This window comes from Dendropsophus ebraccatus, chromosome 7, assembly GCF_027789765.1.
Source record: "Dendropsophus ebraccatus isolate aDenEbr1 chromosome 7, aDenEbr1.pat, whole genome shotgun sequence".
NCBI classification, from domain to species: domain Eukaryota; kingdom Metazoa; phylum Chordata; class Amphibia; order Anura; family Hylidae; genus Dendropsophus; species Dendropsophus ebraccatus.
This window is the reverse complement of record NC_091460.1, coordinates 35,841,180-35,851,186: the sequence shown is the minus strand read 5'-3', so window position 1 is coordinate 35,851,186 and position 10,007 is coordinate 35,841,180. Positions and strand designations below refer to the sequence as shown.

Genomic DNA, 10,007 nt, shown 5'->3' with positions numbered 1-10,007 from the left:
AACCTGGGTCTTACTGTTAACAAAACTGATTAGCAAATTGTGCAAAAAATGAAATTTCCCTTCTGTATCACTGTGCTTAACCATTTGTGCTATTTTCCACGATTTAGTACTTATGTTCTTATGACAATGAGGACTATTTAGTCTGACCAGGAGATGACAAGGAACTCCCCACCTGCTTATTTGGTGACTTGAACATCTTATTTATTTTTCCTTTTTGGAACCAAGAGTCAGACAGATCACCAAATAAAACTTTTTTTTTTTTCCCCACGAGATGATGGAAGTCAGATGTGTCTCCGTCTGTGGCTATAATCCAATATACTGTTAGCCCAGCTCCCTGTGTCTTGGAAAAATGATGCTATAGATAAATACACGTAAATCTTTCTTCTTCTTCTTGTCTTCTTCTTAATTAAAAAAAAATGAAATCCTGTCCTTTTCTTGAGTCCCTTGGCCAGTGCCCTCCTGACACGAAGCATAGAGGATCAATTACTTGTTCTTTTTTAAGGTCTTCATCACAGTGAAAGATGCATTGTGATATAATGTAGAAAAAAACATCGATGTACAGACAAATCTTCCAAGAGGACAACACTATATAATCCATATTTATATGACCGCAATGCATTGATTGGGATCTTGGAATTTGCCCTCCAATGGTCAACCAGGTTCATCCTCGTTTTATACCATGGAAAAAGAATTAAACCCCTATTACATAGCCCGATCTTCACAGCAAGTGAGCTGACCTGTCAGGTTGGGGCTCACTTGCTACTCGTCCCCGCGCCCACTGCCGGCATTATTACACGAGCAATAGTGAGCGAGTAAGAGCAGGGGGAGGGAGCTGCGTGTGGGGGCTTTGCGGGCAATCATTAGATCATCCGGGCAACCCATAGAAGAAAGCAGCGGTTTGCTGTCGTCCCTCCTATTTTCACAGGAGTGATGGCAGCAGATTGTTCCTATTGTGGTCGTTTGTCGAGCTTAATGGCCCGATTCCATGGGCCGTCTAGAGGAGCAAACGAGCGCTCTCAGCTGCCGAGAACGCGGCTCCAGCGGGTGAATGTGGGAGGGGCGGCAGGGAGCTGCAGGGGGGGGGGCTGCCCGGGTGATCGCTGATCGTCCGGGCAGCCCATAGGATACAGCAGCGTCTGCTGCCGATGCTTCTATTCAACAGAGCGACGGCAGCAGATCGTTGCTGTATCAGTCGCTTTTTTTTCAACATATTGAAAAACAAGCGACTGCAGCGATCAGCCGACATGAACAATGTCGGCTGATCGTTCCACTCTATTCCACGGGACAATTATCGTCCGTAGCGGCCGATAGCGGCCGAATACAGCCGATAATCGTTCTGTGGAATAGGGCCTGTAGTTGTATTATTTAGCTTAGACAAGAATTTGTTAGCAATTTAGGGAAAGCCATAAAATTGGCAAACGTTAACAGGACCCTTACTAATAAAATCAGCATTTATTAAAAAACAAACAAACACATTAAAGATATTGGAATAGGAGCAGGGTTTTAATAAATGCGGAAAAACTTTAACAAAACAATGTGTAAACTATGGCACAGATATAAAAATGTAATTTATCGCCATTTATCCTGTATACATAACAGGACATTTCCCAGTATAGTTGGGGGCACCTGGTTCATAACCATACAAAAATATAATATGACCATTTATGCTAATAGTAAAGCAGGGATGCAGCAGTCCTACTTGCCTACTTGGTTACATCAGAGGTATAGGGGTTTAGAATTTTTAAAGAGATACTTATCCTCTGCTAGTGGTAGGTCCGGCCGTCAATGTAAGGTGTATGGGGTTCTCCCGAAACGACCACTGACAGATGATGTTGGTGGAGAAAGGGGCATAATGGAAAGTCACTGCTTGACCCCATGGTTTTGGAAAAGATAAGCTGTAGCCAGAGCTCTCTGACCATAACTTAGCCCTCCCCTCCCCATAGAGAACACAGGAATGCTCGGCCATGTCAAACGTTTCTGTGTATGGGGAAGACGGGGGCGGGATGGGAGAGATAACTGATGGCTGAATGATTGTTGGCAGTCAATTATTTACAGTGTATTGCCACAGGGCTTAAAGGTCATGTCTTGATAAGCAGCCAATTTCTAGCCAAAGCAGTGACCTACCCAGGATTGTCTGAGCAAGGATTTTCTGCCTAGACGAACCCAGCAAGTGTCGATCACAGAGATCAGGCTCTGCCGGCACAGCTGCGGTAGGAGATCATTTTCCTTTTTTCTAAGCCAGCTTGAGCACTTTGAAACTAGCTTTCTATTATACAACCCATTTAAAGAAATTTATTCTGATTGCAATTTTTTCATACTTGTTTTTTTGCATATTAAGCTGTTTTTAACAACTTTTATCAACATGCTTCACAGTCAGCCCCATGCATATAGACAGCAATGGACAGGCCCTGTCCCATGGTCATGAATCGGAGGCAATGCTGAACATATTCCGTGACATTTGAAAAGGTCATTCCATAGAGAGGGGGAGGCTGAGCTGTGAGTTTCATCCCTTGAAATTGCTGTGTATTGGTGTCACCTTTATTATAATACTGTATGGATCATTTTACAGCAGCCTCCTCCCTATTATCACAGAAGAATAAGAAGTATCAGCTTAGCTTATGCCTAGTGGTGTGAGTGGAAACTTTTTTTTATATAATATATATATATAGTAAAATGGAAAATTAGAATAAAAGTCAACTAAAATTCTTCAAAAATATGTTTAACATAAATCTTGATTTAAACAACACATCATTTTCTCATGCCACATTCCCTTTAATCTTGGGGGGAAAAATATGGCTTCTCAATTTTATGAAGAAATAATGAGGGATTTATGAAGTAAAAGTAAATTTAAGAGCATAGATTTATGGGAAAGGAAACGGGAGTCTGAAATCCTCACTCAGGCTCATGTTGGAATAATATATAGGCTAATATGTCAAGTTATTTGAGAAGCTCTTCATATAAGGTGTCATCATTTTTATTATTAATCGCAGGTTGTAAAGAAAGATATAGAGAGAGTAAAGCGTCCCTGGAGAAAATCACAGGAGGGGGATCTCTCCATCATAATGTGGATGAAGTATGAAGAATGGGGAAAATCTATATAAAAAAAAATTCATGCCGCCTGAACTACAAAAAATATCAGGGTGGTCCCTGGTGGCTTTTCCCGCCCCACCAGTGTTGATTGATAGATTTCTCTCTATAGCAAATGTAGGACCACTGGACAAAAAAAAAAATCTTAGGGGTAAGAAATTACAGCTGGTTTTATTATTATCCTTCTTCTCTTTCCATTGCTTAAAGGGGAAATCCGGATAAGAAAAACTTGTTTTCTATTAAAAGTACATTAAAAGTTATATAGGTGTGTCTATACAATGTATTACTGTATCTGTGCAGTTCTGCCACACTGGTAGCTGATAGAAATCCTGGAAGTGAAGAACTATGGCCTCTGTGCCAATTCACATTGTCTCCTGCTGCTATCCCTCCTTAGGAGACTAATGTTCCATGCCTCTGTCTCACATTGTGTGTGTTTGCTGAGATCAGGCTGATGATGCAGACAGGGGGCAGGGCATGATCTCACAGAAGGCGGGGCTGGATCTCCCAATCCCCTGAGTTATGACATGCCCTATTTTTTCACTGAACCGCTTGCGGATCCATGAAAAAAAAAAAAAAAAAAGGAACATGTTAATAGTCCAATAGAAACCAATGGGCTACAAAATTGTCCATGATCACGGACAACTTTTACGGAACATGTGAATGCAGCCTTAGGCTATGTTCACACAACATATATTACAAAAATATACGTTACCTTTCCTTCTATGGGATCCCGTCCGGAGTGTTTACACATGGTATACGCTCCGGCCGGGATCCTTAGCGGCGCCGCAAACAACTGACATGTCAGTTTTCTGTGGCTGCTATTCAGTGAATAGTGGCCGCAGAAAACCATGTCAGTGCACACTGTGGAATGAGCGAATCCAGCCGCTTGCTCCATAGTGTGCATTGGAGTGTTCTGATGCGGGCCCACATGGATGTGCCCGCATCAGAACTCTATGGCCCGAAAGATCATCTGGCCGGTACCGCATACCCGACCGGGTCACGGAACGGCCGGTCTCTTACGCTGTGGGAACGCTGTGGCCTTAGGAGTATACCTTCAGAGATGGCATAGGGTAGGGGTAGGTCATCATCACTTGTGGACAAAACCACACCTGTACAGGATGACCAGTAGTTTGGCAATATCACCAATGTTGCGCTGGCATTATGCAGGTATTCTGTTCTCTGTGCAACCCCTTTAAATTGTCCCTGTGATTTCATAAACTTTTGACAACTTTTTGTTTGAGAATCGGGGTCTTCAGGCCCCCAACAATCATTAGATTGTGCAGGAAGACGCGCGTGGCTGAGCTCTTTCTGTACGGCTTGCTGCTCTGCTATCTCTCCACCGGATATTGGCATCATACAGTACACTGACTATAGAACCCATCCTGTGCTGCAAGGTGTAGAGCTAAGGAGGGAAGTTCTCTGTGGTGCACTTCTCCCGGCTCATTCTAACGACTGGTTAGGGACTTAACACCCAGATCAAAGCTGATGAAAACTTTTAACATCCTTGTAGCCTTACTGTGGGGCCAATAACCCAAACTGACAGCTGGGATTTTTGGCCATAATAAGGACATAAAAATACGTCCATGTGAAACCAGTCTGTGTATTATAAACCACAAAAATGTATCATAAATCCAGCAATTACATTTTTTTTTTGTATTAATGTTTTCATGTCATCAATTTCACTAATGTCCATAGAAGGAGGGAAATCACATTGCAGAGATCAAAATAATTTCCCACCATTATGCTACCAGGTGCTGCCCCCCAGGACAGAAAGGCCCAGTCTTTGTTAACCCCTAAACAACCTTTCCATGACCCTTGTGATAATTTTTCACCCTTTTGTTCACCAATAATATAATTCATTCAGAGAGGGAAACCCTACACAGGTTCTTGTCACCCAGTATCAAAGAGGATAGGACAAATCAGAATTGGGCAGCCTCTCTACATGGCTCTATGCTCTGTCCCTATGGCGTATACATCCTTGTATCCTTGGCTTCTGAGCAGATTTAGCTTTGGTGGAATTATTTTAAATCACCGTAAACAGTGGAATCCTAATTCAAGTCAATAACTACTCTGTGAGTGAACAGTGAAAAATTCATAAAAATTTATTAATTTTAAATTTATACATTTTGTAAAAATTGTTGTGTAATTTTACATAAGAATTGCATTTAAAATACTGGAATTTAGTAAGGTTTTTTCAATTTTCCAGGGTTTTATATACTCTCTCTTTTTTCAAAAATATTGTGGTCAGACATCTGGAAGTTAATAATTAAATAAAAAAAAGCATTTCTCTGGCATACTACTTATTTGTTGGTGGCTTTTTCTTTATATTATGTGTATGTTTTTGGGTTCATGGCATTTGTTATATCATCCCAGCTGTAGGCATGACTTTTTCTGGAACTCGTTGCTTTCTCACTATTCATTGCTTTTTCTAAGACATGAAAAACACAGAAAAAATAAAAATTAAATTAAAATATGTCAATAAATAAAGTAACAAAAAAGTTAATTAAAAAGAAACACATAAAATGTATGGTTTTTTTTTTTAACAAGCAAAAATATGCTAATATCTTTGCATTCTTTTTTAGAATTGTGTTGTTTCCTATAGAAAAAAAAACTATAATTTTGTTTTATTTTTTTCATATTCACAGTAAATGTGCCTGATATTATGGTAAATAAAAAAACAATAATAATAATAATAAAAAAGTGTAAACCCAATTTGTTGGATTTCATCTGGAATGTTCTTAAAATACTTTCATAACAAGATTAGCTTGAGAAAGTTGCACTAACTCTATAAAATCCCAGAGCTTACCCTCTCTGACCTTTATAGAATAGGTTCAAAAGTTCATTTAATTTTGAAAATGAAAATAAATAAACAAATAGATTAAATAATAAAAACAAGAATTAGAATTAGAATTAAAATAGAATTTTCCGATTCCTTTATCTATACAAAGTAGATGAATTAAATATCTTAATAAATGAAAAATAAATGAAATAACAATTTTTTTTAACAGGAGATATACATTTTTCTTTCGAAAATGTAAAAAAATTAAAATTTCTGTTTTCGTTTGTATTGGTATCTTTCAAAAAAGAAAGAAAAATATCTCAGTAAGCAAAAAGAATGGTTTTTAAGAACATCCAGGCTCCACTCCCCCTTTAAATTGTTGTGACCATCTTGAAAAGAAGATAAGTTTGGATCTCATTCTAAAGCTTACAACTGTTTGACAACTTCAAATACATCCTTTCACCCGTAAATTACATGTAGCTATTAAATCCTTCTCCCCCTTACCCCTCCATGTACTCAGGGACCTCCAGGACAAAGGCCAGGCCTGCCAGAAAGATGCTTCTCTGTAGGATTAATCAGCTTTTGTTGACAAAATACAAATTAAAAGTTCTTTCTTGAGAAGCCCTCCTACTCAGCTGGGATCAGCACATGAGGGGCCCCGCGGTATTATCACACTGTGCAATGAGAGGGCTTAATTATTAACCCCACTGAACACAGTGTCCTTCTGGATAATCAGTTACCATCACTGCTGACCACTCATCTTCTAACGAGGCTTTTAACCAGTTGGGGGTTGACATGATGTATATTTAGTCTCCTTTTGTAGCAATTTCCAGTTAGTACTATTAATTGTGAATGTATGATATATATATATATATATATATATATATATGTAAATTCACAATTAATGGTTCTAGTTTGGTTCTTAAAAATGTCCATACACATGAGAGAGTTGTTGGCACAGCTATCCCTACTGACCCTTTGGCCAAGCATTCATACTTTAGGAATTTAGAGTGTAGAGGTATTTGTGGATGCATATACATACCCTGGGCTGTCCCGGTGTTCTGCCTCAGTCACCGATTGGCTGAGCGGGCATTTCTGAATGGGGCCGTGACATCACAGATTCAGGAGCTTCAGGAGCCTGATGGGGGACTGTGCATGGAGATGTTTTATAATGTTATTACAATACTCTGCTGCCCCTGGAATTTTCCTTGTTGCCCCTTTAAGGTCTTATTAGATGACCTGATGCATGGCATAAAAAAGTGTGAATCTGCTAGATCATGGGTCTCCAAACTGCGGCCCTCCAGCTGTTGCAATACTACATCTCCCATCATGCCTGGACAGCCAAACACAAAGCTTTAGCTGTCCAGGTATGATGGGAATTGTGGGTTTGCAACAGCTGGATAGCCGCAGTTTGGAGACCCATGTGCTAGAACAACGCTTGCTTATTGAGCCTATTACATCAGTTATTACATGCATATGCTATTACATCAGCCAACAAGTGAGGGATTGCTCACTCGTCAGCTGATCTCTGCCTGATTTGCAGATAATTGCTCCGTGTAATAGGGCCTTGAGGGCATCTTTGGGTTCGCACTTTGGAATACATAAGAGGACTCTGGGGAATAATAGAGTTGAATGGAGCAAAAACATGCATGTCTGGATGGGGCACTATTCAACCGGGGGGAAAGGGGACCATGTTTCTCTGTTATAGGGGAGGACCCCAGCAGTTGGACCTCTACCAAACAGCCACTGATCACCTATTGTTCCGAAACAATTGAATTGTTAGTTTGAAAACCCTTTAAGGGAACATTGCTGTCCAGTGTCCTTCTGGTTGGTTCTTTTTACACTGAGCTTTATATGACTGCTGTTGAGTTCTATGGGAGTCCCATGAGCCATGTCAGCGCCAGCAATGGTTGCTCCTCAACAAGAACAATCAAAACATCGTCCCCCATTTGTGCCAACCACAGCGACGTCCCCTTTAGACTGCCGTACACCTACACAAAAATCTGTATGTCTCGTGTGGTTCATTTGTGTAAACCCAAATCCAACCAAATCTCCACCGCACTAGAAGATCATACTCTGAGGTCACGGAGCTGTATAAACACATTGAGGCCAGTATTGTTCTGTAAATTCCTGGTCACCTTTCGCCCCTCCCCAAAATAAAAAAACCCAAATGTTTCCATAAAACAATTCACTTGACCTTATTTAAACTTTGACATTTTTTCCAAAAACTTCTTGGTCGGTATGTGGTTGTGTACAAAAAAAAAAAAAAAAAGAATTGCTGAACTCGACAGCTTTACCCGAAGACGCGAAAGAGATGATCGGTGGCTGAGGCCCTTCCAATGGTCTATGTGGTCGGAGGCCTGTATTTAACAGATCATTTATGTATCACATTCTGAGCACATTCTCCGTTTATTTTCATTGTCATCCACTGTTTTCTTCTCTTCTCATCTGTAAGTGTGAGAATGTGCGCTGCAGCCGAGGACGCCGCCGCCACCAGGGATTGAAATAAATTGTAAAATTTATGATTTTTCTGATGCATTTCTAACATTCCTTTCTCTCCCCTCCCCTTAGATTGCATTAATATACAGGTTGGGGCACCACCACAGGCACATATATATGATATGATGTATAGATGTATATATCACTGATGAGAGGACATGTGTATATTAGACATATGTTCTGGTGGTCACAATGGACATACGGTTTGTGACAGCTAAGATTGACTGTATTAATAGGTGGAGGTTTAACCTCTGAGGCTGGGTTGACATGGTGCGTTTTTATTGCATTTTTCTTGATGAAATCTCATAAAGAGACATGGTAGTTCCTCAATAGAAGCAAAACGTGGTTTAATAAATTTCCAGTTATTTTCTAAGGTTTCTAAAAGGGGTACTCCGGAGAGGAAAAAAAAAACATTTTTAAATCAACTTGTGTCAGAAAGCTATATAGATTTGTAAATAACTTCTGTTTAAAAAGCTCATCTTCCAGTACTTATCAGCAGCTGCATGTCCTGCAGGAGGTTGTGTATTCTTTTCAGTCTGACACAGTGCTCTCTGCTGCCACCTCTGTCCATGTCAGGAACTGTCCAGAGCAGTAGAAGTTTTCTATGCAGATTTGCTACTGCTCTGGACAGTTCCTGACATGGACAGAGGTGGCAGCACTTTGTCAGACTGGAAAGAATACACCACTTCCTGCAGAACATGCAGCATCTGATAAGTACTGGAAGACTTGAGATTTTTTAATACAAGTAAATTACAAATCTGTATAACTTTTTGACACCAGTTGATTTAAAACAATTTTTGTTTAAACAGAGTACCCTTTTAAGAAAGTTAAACACTGTTGACAAAGTTTTCAGAGAACTAAATTTTTAATAGAAAAAAATGGCTGCTAAGTGCATAATGTGAGCCCAGCCTTAAAGTGAATGTACCATTATAATTACCTAATAAAGACTTCCATATAACCTGATCGGCGCTGCCTTGCACATTGTAACAGTGCTGTCTATTCTTCCTATCACCACCCGTTTACCGAAGTCCTTTGGTTTGTATATATGCAGATGTTTTGTCTAGTTTTGTGCACTGGAGGCGGGCCCAGCACCCAACCAATGCACCAATATCTCCTCTCCTTGTAGATGCGCCAGGCTGGGGAAAGATTTGATTCTGAAGGTGGCAGGTGACAGAGAGGAAGAGTTATTGGTGCACTGGGGTGTTGGGCCCGCCTCCAGTGCACCAAACTAGACATCTTCATATATATATAAACCAATCGGACAATGATTAAAGCAATGGAGGGCACCGTTATAGTTTGATATTGAAGTCTTTATTGAGTAACTCTAATGGTACATTTGCTTTTAAAGGACAACTCCGGCCAAAACTATTTTTTAATATGATATTACTTATGGAAAGTTAGGCAAATTTCACATGTACATTAATTATGGGAAATGCACATATAGGGCTATTTCTCTTAATTTAGTAGATCAGGGAGACTTCAGATTCTCTAAAAAAAAGTGACGTCACGAACCGGGGGTGTAATTGCAATGGAGTGTCCAGCAGGGGTGCACTATATATAGAAGTCAATGAATACCACTGACTTTTATATATAGTGCACCCCTGCTGGACACTCCATTGGATTTACAATTGATGTGTATGTA

At 40.0% G+C, this 10,007-nt stretch overlaps 2 long non-coding RNA genes across 2 annotated transcripts; one reads left to right on the top strand and one right to left on the bottom strand.

The window, feature by feature from the left end:
* Positions 1-2,142: 2,142 nt before the first annotated feature.
* On the top strand, positions 2,143-3,347 carry LOC138796736 (uncharacterized). Its single transcript, XR_011363809.1, has 2 exons — positions 2,143-2,210; positions 2,991-3,347. It is a non-coding gene; the product is annotated as an uncharacterized lncRNA (long non-coding RNA).
* Positions 3,348-5,166: 1,819 nt separating this feature from the next.
* Positions 5,167-6,525, bottom strand: LOC138796735 (uncharacterized). Its single transcript, XR_011363808.1, has 2 exons — positions 6,371-6,525; positions 5,167-5,515 (listed from the first exon to the last, which is right to left on the bottom strand). It is a non-coding gene; the product is annotated as an uncharacterized lncRNA (long non-coding RNA).
* Positions 6,526-10,007: the final 3,482 nt, after the last annotated feature.